Source organism: Strix aluco, chromosome 4, assembly GCF_031877795.1.
Source record: "Strix aluco isolate bStrAlu1 chromosome 4, bStrAlu1.hap1, whole genome shotgun sequence".
Taxonomy (NCBI): Eukaryota; Metazoa; Chordata; class Aves; order Strigiformes; family Strigidae; genus Strix; species Strix aluco.
Genome location: NC_133934.1, coordinates 122,482,718 through 122,489,325, shown reverse-complemented (window position 1 = coordinate 122,489,325; position 6,608 = coordinate 122,482,718). Strand labels below are relative to the sequence as shown.

Here is a 6,608-nt window from a genome sequence, read left to right as displayed (position 1 = left end):
CCTCACCAGTGCTGAGGAGAGAAGGATCACTTCCCTTGACCTGCTGGAGATGCTTTTCCTAATGCAGCCCTGGAGGCTGTTGGCCTTCTTCGCTGCAAGGTCACCTTGCTGGGTCATGGTCAGCTTGTTGTCCACCAGGACCTCCAGGGCCTTTCCCCAGGGCCTTTCCTGCAAAGCCACTTTCCAACTGGTTGGCCTCAGCCCGTACTGGTACTCAGGGCTATTCATCCCTGGGTGCAAGACTTTGCAGATCTCCTTGTTGAACTTCATGAGATTGTTGTTTGCCTGAGTCTTATAAAGAACCATTTGGGAAAGAACTGGAGGGATGGAAATTTACGTATCTCAGGTTCCCACAAAATCCACACATCATTAGTTATCTAATTTTTTAACTCATGACCCTCACATCTATAAGACCAAGTCATCATTCTGAGCTCTGGCGGCTGTCACAAATCTGAAATGAAGACAAAACCAATCTATATAATGATCAGCTTTGTAAGGTTATACAGAAAGAGAGACTGCAGGTATTTAATTCTTCATGTTGTAATCTGAGTCCTAAAATTTTGTATTTATAGCATTTTTGTTTTAACGGCAGGAATTCTGCCCAAAAATAAATGTGTGTCAATGGAATCCTCTTGGTTAAGAATAAGCCACTTATTTTCTGTATATTTATATAACAGAAATTCATCATTTCCTCTGTATGCTATGTTTTTTTGGCAAAGTTGTTCTTTCCAACAAGGCCACACCGCCTCTGCCCTCAGCTCACCTATGGTGAGGAAGTAGAGTGTCCATGTTGTTTCCCTGAGTATACAAAATACAGCAAAATGCTGGCTGTGAAATGTCACCGACTGGAATTGCCGTCAGATTGCCAAATGTCCTGAATATGTCAATTTTTTTTCTTTACCTTCATCATGTTCCTGTTATTTTGGAGGTAGAAGGGACCTAGAGCTTCATGGAGCAGTCTGATAACAGCTCTTGGTGTCTTCCTTTACTTTTGCCATTCACATTGGACAGCCATCAATTGACGATATGGATTTACACCCAACTGTGAAGATTTGTTACTTTGAGCCCTACCTTGAATCCAGACTTTCCGGCCTATAATGGATGGCTCAGACAGTGCATTAAGGACATTGGGAGCATAATCCTGGTTTCTGACGAGCCAGTAATGAATATGCCTTTGTGTTGGAGGCAGCCTGTATTTTCAAACCATTTGGAGGTCAGGAGTACCCAGGCCCATTCTTTCATCCACACTGAGAAATTTAAGCACATTCATAGAATCATGGAATCACAGAATGGTTTGTGTTGGAAGGGACCTTAAAGGTCATCTAGTTCCAACCCCCTGCCATGGGCAGGGACACCTTCCACTAGACCAGGTTGCTCAAAGCCCCGTCCAACCTGGCCTTGAACACTGCCAGGGAGGGGGCAGCCACAGCTTCTCTGGGCAACCTGTGCCAGTGTCTTGAAACCCTCAGAGGAAAGAATTTCTTCCTTGTATCTAATATAAATCTACCCTCTGTCAGTTTAAAGCCATTACCCCTCATCTATCCCTACACCCCCTGATAAAGAGTCCTTCCCCACCTTTCCTATAGGCCCCCTTGAAGTACTGGAAGCCCACTATAAGGTCTCGCCGGAGCCTTCTCTAGGCTGAATAAAACAATTCAAACCCCTTTAGTTACCTTTCTTTACCCAAATTCACTGACTAATTTTTAACAGATAAACATAGTTTACTTACTTTTTAGATTTACTAATTTGGTTTGAAATTTCTTTGGTTTCCTTCAGGTTTTATGCTGCAAATTTATCAGTAGCACCAAAAATTAGATTTGTCAAGAAGGTGTGCAACCAGAATAACAACATTATAAAGTGGATGTAGCAAAGAAAGGAAGTAGAAGTGTTGCTAAAATTAATTTAAGATATTTACAAGTAACCTGCTCACTCCTAACTTCACTGTTGGAGCAGGTCAGGGCATAGGGTCTTCATGTCATTGTAGTGTGAATCTCTTTGGGTTCATGCAGATATTAACCTCTCCGCTCCATTCCTTGCATGGCTGGACATAGCCTAGTGCCTTGCCTGGGGCTGCCTTGCTGTCTGCATGCCCTGCAAGTGCAGTGCCCCGTGCCTCCCTGCTGGGGCGCTTTGATTTGGAGGGTGGAAGAATGGCCTTGTGTTTAAGTTACTGCACTGAGATGCTTCCAGGCTAAAAAAGTAGAAAATTTTCTTTAAACAAATGTGGTTTCATCTGACCTTCAGTAAATCCGCTAAATTCAGCTTTCCACTTCAAATTAGGTACTGTCAGGCTCAGTTGGTTGGATACCAGGTGGTAGGAGGGAAAACATGATTATTTAAAAAAAAACCCAATCCTGCTTCATAGACAGAGCTCATCTCTTGTAAGTAGGTCAGAGTTGTTACAGAAAATATAGCAGTACTTATAGTAACGATAGGCTCCAGTTTGTTTAATAGATCCTGTTAACATTTAAGACTTTTTTCCCCTTTTAAAATTTCCATTTTGAAGTCAGATGATTCATGATAATACATTTCTCCTTTTGCGGTTAACACGTTGACCCGGCATCTTGGCAGCAGCACTGGGAAGTGGTGATGGTCAATGCAGGTCCTCACGCCTCTGAAGGAAGCACCCACGAACGGGTCCCTGGGATTAAGGAGGAAGCGGAGGTTTTAATGAAGCAGACTCCATTCTTCGGAAGGGTGAAGTGAGGTAAGGAAAGCTGCTGTTGCTTATGTGATTATTGCTAATTACTGTAATTGAACATCCTCATGACAGGAATATTTGGTGCCCGAGGTAAAGCTTGTTTATGTCCATTCCTTTTTTTCAACTGTCTCGTGGTGCCCTCTCGAGGTAGGAGAGCAGCCCGTTTTATTCGCTGTTTTACGGCAGCTGGAACACAAACTGGAAACAGAGACGCCGGTGAAGAAGCTGAGAAATTGCTGTTTGCTTTGAAAAACAAGTTAATTTTGCTGTAACTCGATGCAAAGTCAATGTTTTTCAGATTCCCATTTGAAAAAACACACCAATCCCTTTGCCTCCAGTTTTTCCACTAGAAAGGACACGGAAAGCACGGGGGGATGCATCTTCGCAGTGCTCTGAAGCCACAAAGGTGCATTTCTGCGGAGTGGGAGCCAGCGGATGATTGCAAGGCCAGCTGTTTCCACAAAGGAAGGGAACACATTTCGCACAACGTGCTCTTGTGCCCTTGAAGTTGAGCACAGAATGCATCAGGAAATGCTGACATGTTTGGATACTAAACTGGATTAGGAAACCTTGACATATTAGGAAGGACGGCCTCTGGGCTCAAGTCAAACAGTGCTTGTGGGGAAGGGCTGTGCCTGAGGTGCCTGTCCCTCCCAGCCGGGGGGAAGCCAAAGGTCGGGGCTGTGATCACCACCTTACTGTGAAGGACTGCAAGCTGCAGGTTTCCCTTTCCAAGTGACTATCGGATGCTTGGTCTTGAAATATCTCTTGCCAGGTGACAGTAGATTGTCCTTCCAAAAATGCCTCGTCTTAAATCCAGCAAGGAGCAAGGTCTGGCAATATGGTGGGTCCTCAAGAGTCAGTGAATGAATCACTTTTGTTTTGGACTGGGATAGGGTTGATGCTGAGTGCTGGGGGCGAGGACAGCCTGTTTGAGAGATGAGCACGCTATGGGTGCATGCCGATTTATTAGTAGTCTCCCTTACAGCTGAGGAGGATATATTTAACCTCACTGTGCAGCCTCTGCTGTCAGCTTTTCACAAGATCCCACTGAGTCGCTCCAGACTGTTTCTATCTGATCCCATTCAATGGGGGTTTCAGGAGAATGGGCACAGGAGCCAATTGCTGGCTATATTTTGTTAAAGTCAGAGTCCTTTCAGACCTCCTATGAAGTCTGCTACCTCCATTTGACCAAAATCTCTGTTTCTTTGTTTCCAATGTACCTTTCAGACTAGATGAGCACAGAGTGCTTGGTAGGGAACATTCCGACCTGGGAGCAGCAGAGGCTGTGGCCTGCCATGGAGGTGACTGCACCCCCGAGGCCCACCAACATGGTGGGGTGATGAATGGGACTACTTGGTTGTCTTAGCAAGCGGTGTGACACCTTTTCTCCTCCTGATAGCGTGACAGCTGTGATTTGCTGAGGCACCTGAACCAGTAGGCACCTGAGGAGCAAGATTTTTTCAATGAAAGGTTTTTTGCTCTGGTTTTCCTCTGCTGCTATTATTGACTACAGACTTCATGACCTACAGCCCACCCTCCATCCCATCTTTTATGTGCAGCTCAGTTTTGGAGTTTGGAAGGCTTTTCACGCGTTGATTTTGTGCCCATATTGGATACATTTTAAAAATACTTATTTTTTTAAATGTCTGTGCTTCTCATAGATAACTTTTGATGGGGACATTTGGAAATAAATGTAAACAAATGCTGAACAACATGCTGAATCTGAAGGCATAAATCCCCTCCACAGAGCTGCAAATTGAAGACTCTAAGCTCCTGTTGTGTTGAAAAGAGGAACTCTTGGGCCCGACAAGGGGTAAGATGTTAATAAAACCTTTGTTCGCTGTTACAATAGGGAACAGCTAAGTGTGGTTTGGGGTTTCTGCCAAGTTAACCCTGACTTATTCCCATTGTCACAACTACTGCTAAGAAACCCCTTAACATGTTATTAAAGATAAAGAACGAAAAACAGTTAATACTTTTCATTTTGAATGCAGTATTTAAAGCAAAAGCTTTCATTTTAAAAACATCTTTTATTCCCTTTCCCTGTTGCTAGACTAGGGGCTTTAAAGAAAATTCACATTTTATGTGGCATTAACTTTCTTTTTGTGGGTAAAAAACAAAGTTAGCTTAAATGGTCTGAAACTGGCACTGTCTTTAACATTACTGGAGTCTTATTTTATTAAGCACAGGTGTTCTGAGTCCCCCGAACACATGTTAACCTGGCTTATTTGATTGTTTCCTTCCCTGTGGTCTGTTGGGCTCTGCCCATCCATCTCTTGCCCTGTTGTTGTTAGCTCCTTGGGGCAGGAACCATGTGCAGCACATTCAGATCCATGACCGGACAGAATTGCCGTGATAATGTGAATACCAACAACAAAAAGCTGTGGAACAATAAGATAACATTCAATCAGCATTTCAACTTTTTTGTTCGGTGAAGAAAGGCAAAAGAGAGAAGGCTTCTGGCTACAGTCCTGCCTTTCATTTGCAACTGTGCTGTTAGGGAATCAGAGGTTACTCAATACGTGGTCTTGGAATCTCTTTGGATGAGTGCGCGGTTGTAGGAGGCGTTGTTTTAGGTGCATCTCCATGAGAAGCTGATAGCAGTATGATGACAAGTAGTATTGGCAACTAGGGGAGAAATGAAGGAGAGAGGTGGCAGGTGTACCTGGGTAGTCTCTGCTCAGGTCAGGATGTCTTGAGCTTCAGGGACACGGAGGCCCAGTGGTGTCATGTTTAAGAGCAGGCTGGCAGAATACGCTGGGGTGATAGTCATATTTTTTCCAGCCTTCATACCCTCTGCGCTCCTCTGTGCCACCCACTCATCAGGAAACGTGGCATCTTTATTCTGGTAGAATTAACTAATCAAAATACACTGTTGGTGATTTCAATTATAAATGTTTCCTCCCATTCTTAAAATGTTTCCACTTGTTTTCTTGCCAGGACCTTGGTGATCTCCCCCGAGAGTTCCTTTCACATAGATATGCACAGAATGAATAGTTTATCTCCAGCTCCTGCTGACTTTCATGAATAATTTGATGTAAAAAGCTGTTGGACTTCTGCTGTGTCAGATAACTTGGGAGTACCAGCTTGTAATATTCTAGCCACAGACCGAAACAGACTTTCTTGTTTTAGAGGCTAAAGTGACCTCTCTGGCTTCCACTCACCTGCAACCTTTCTCAGAAATTTCCAATACCTTCCCTTTTCCTTCTTTAACTACCTGGCTGCTTCGGACTCCCCCAAAAATGAGAGAGGCTCTAGGGCTTCCAGCTGGCAGAACTTCTCTTGTGAAAGAAAGCTATTTACTTAAAGAAGATTTGGTGGGACGTATGACCGTGATTTTTACTGTTTCTTGTTCAACTCAGCAGGTATACACCAGAAAATACTGTGGTCACTCCTGAAGGTGAGCAGCTTGTTTTACGGGGTGTATCCATCTGCCCAGTCTCATTTGAAGGCAAACAGAATTGCTTTTCTGAGTAATGTCACACATGTGCCTAAATGATTGCAAGAGACTGAAAGGAGTTGGGAGTAGAAATAATAGCACTACTTCATCTCTCACAGAGCAGTGCCAAAAAAATAATGAAGCCATGTGAATAAAGAACCAACATAATAATCAAGCTCTAACCATTTTTGGAAAATTAGCACTTCTTCCATAACAGTAATGGCTGCTGGGAAAATGGTACAAAATATTAACTGTCAGGTTAAGCATACCTTAATCAACATGTGCTGAGTCCCACTGATGTGTCCTCAAACCTGTTACTTAAGTACTTGTTAAGGCCAATTAAATAAACAAAATTTTAAAGCCTAATAGCATAAACCACATAAATAACATAAAAGAGCCCTAACGGTTGAATGGGTGGGTGTTTAGCCCTTCTTGATTTAAAACAGTGAAGTGAAAAATGTTGGA

At 43.4% G+C, this 6,608-nt stretch overlaps 1 long non-coding RNA gene across 1 annotated transcript; it reads left to right on the top strand.

Annotated features, from left to right (window-relative positions):
* Window positions 1–2,573: 2,573 nt before the first annotated feature.
* On the top strand, window positions 2,574–5,764 carry LOC141922465 (uncharacterized). Its single transcript, XR_012622990.1, has 3 exons — window positions 2,574–2,707; window positions 4,366–4,517; window positions 5,645–5,764. It is a non-coding gene; the product is annotated as an uncharacterized LOC141922465 (long non-coding RNA).
* The last annotated feature ends 844 nt before the right edge of the window (window positions 5,765–6,608 follow it).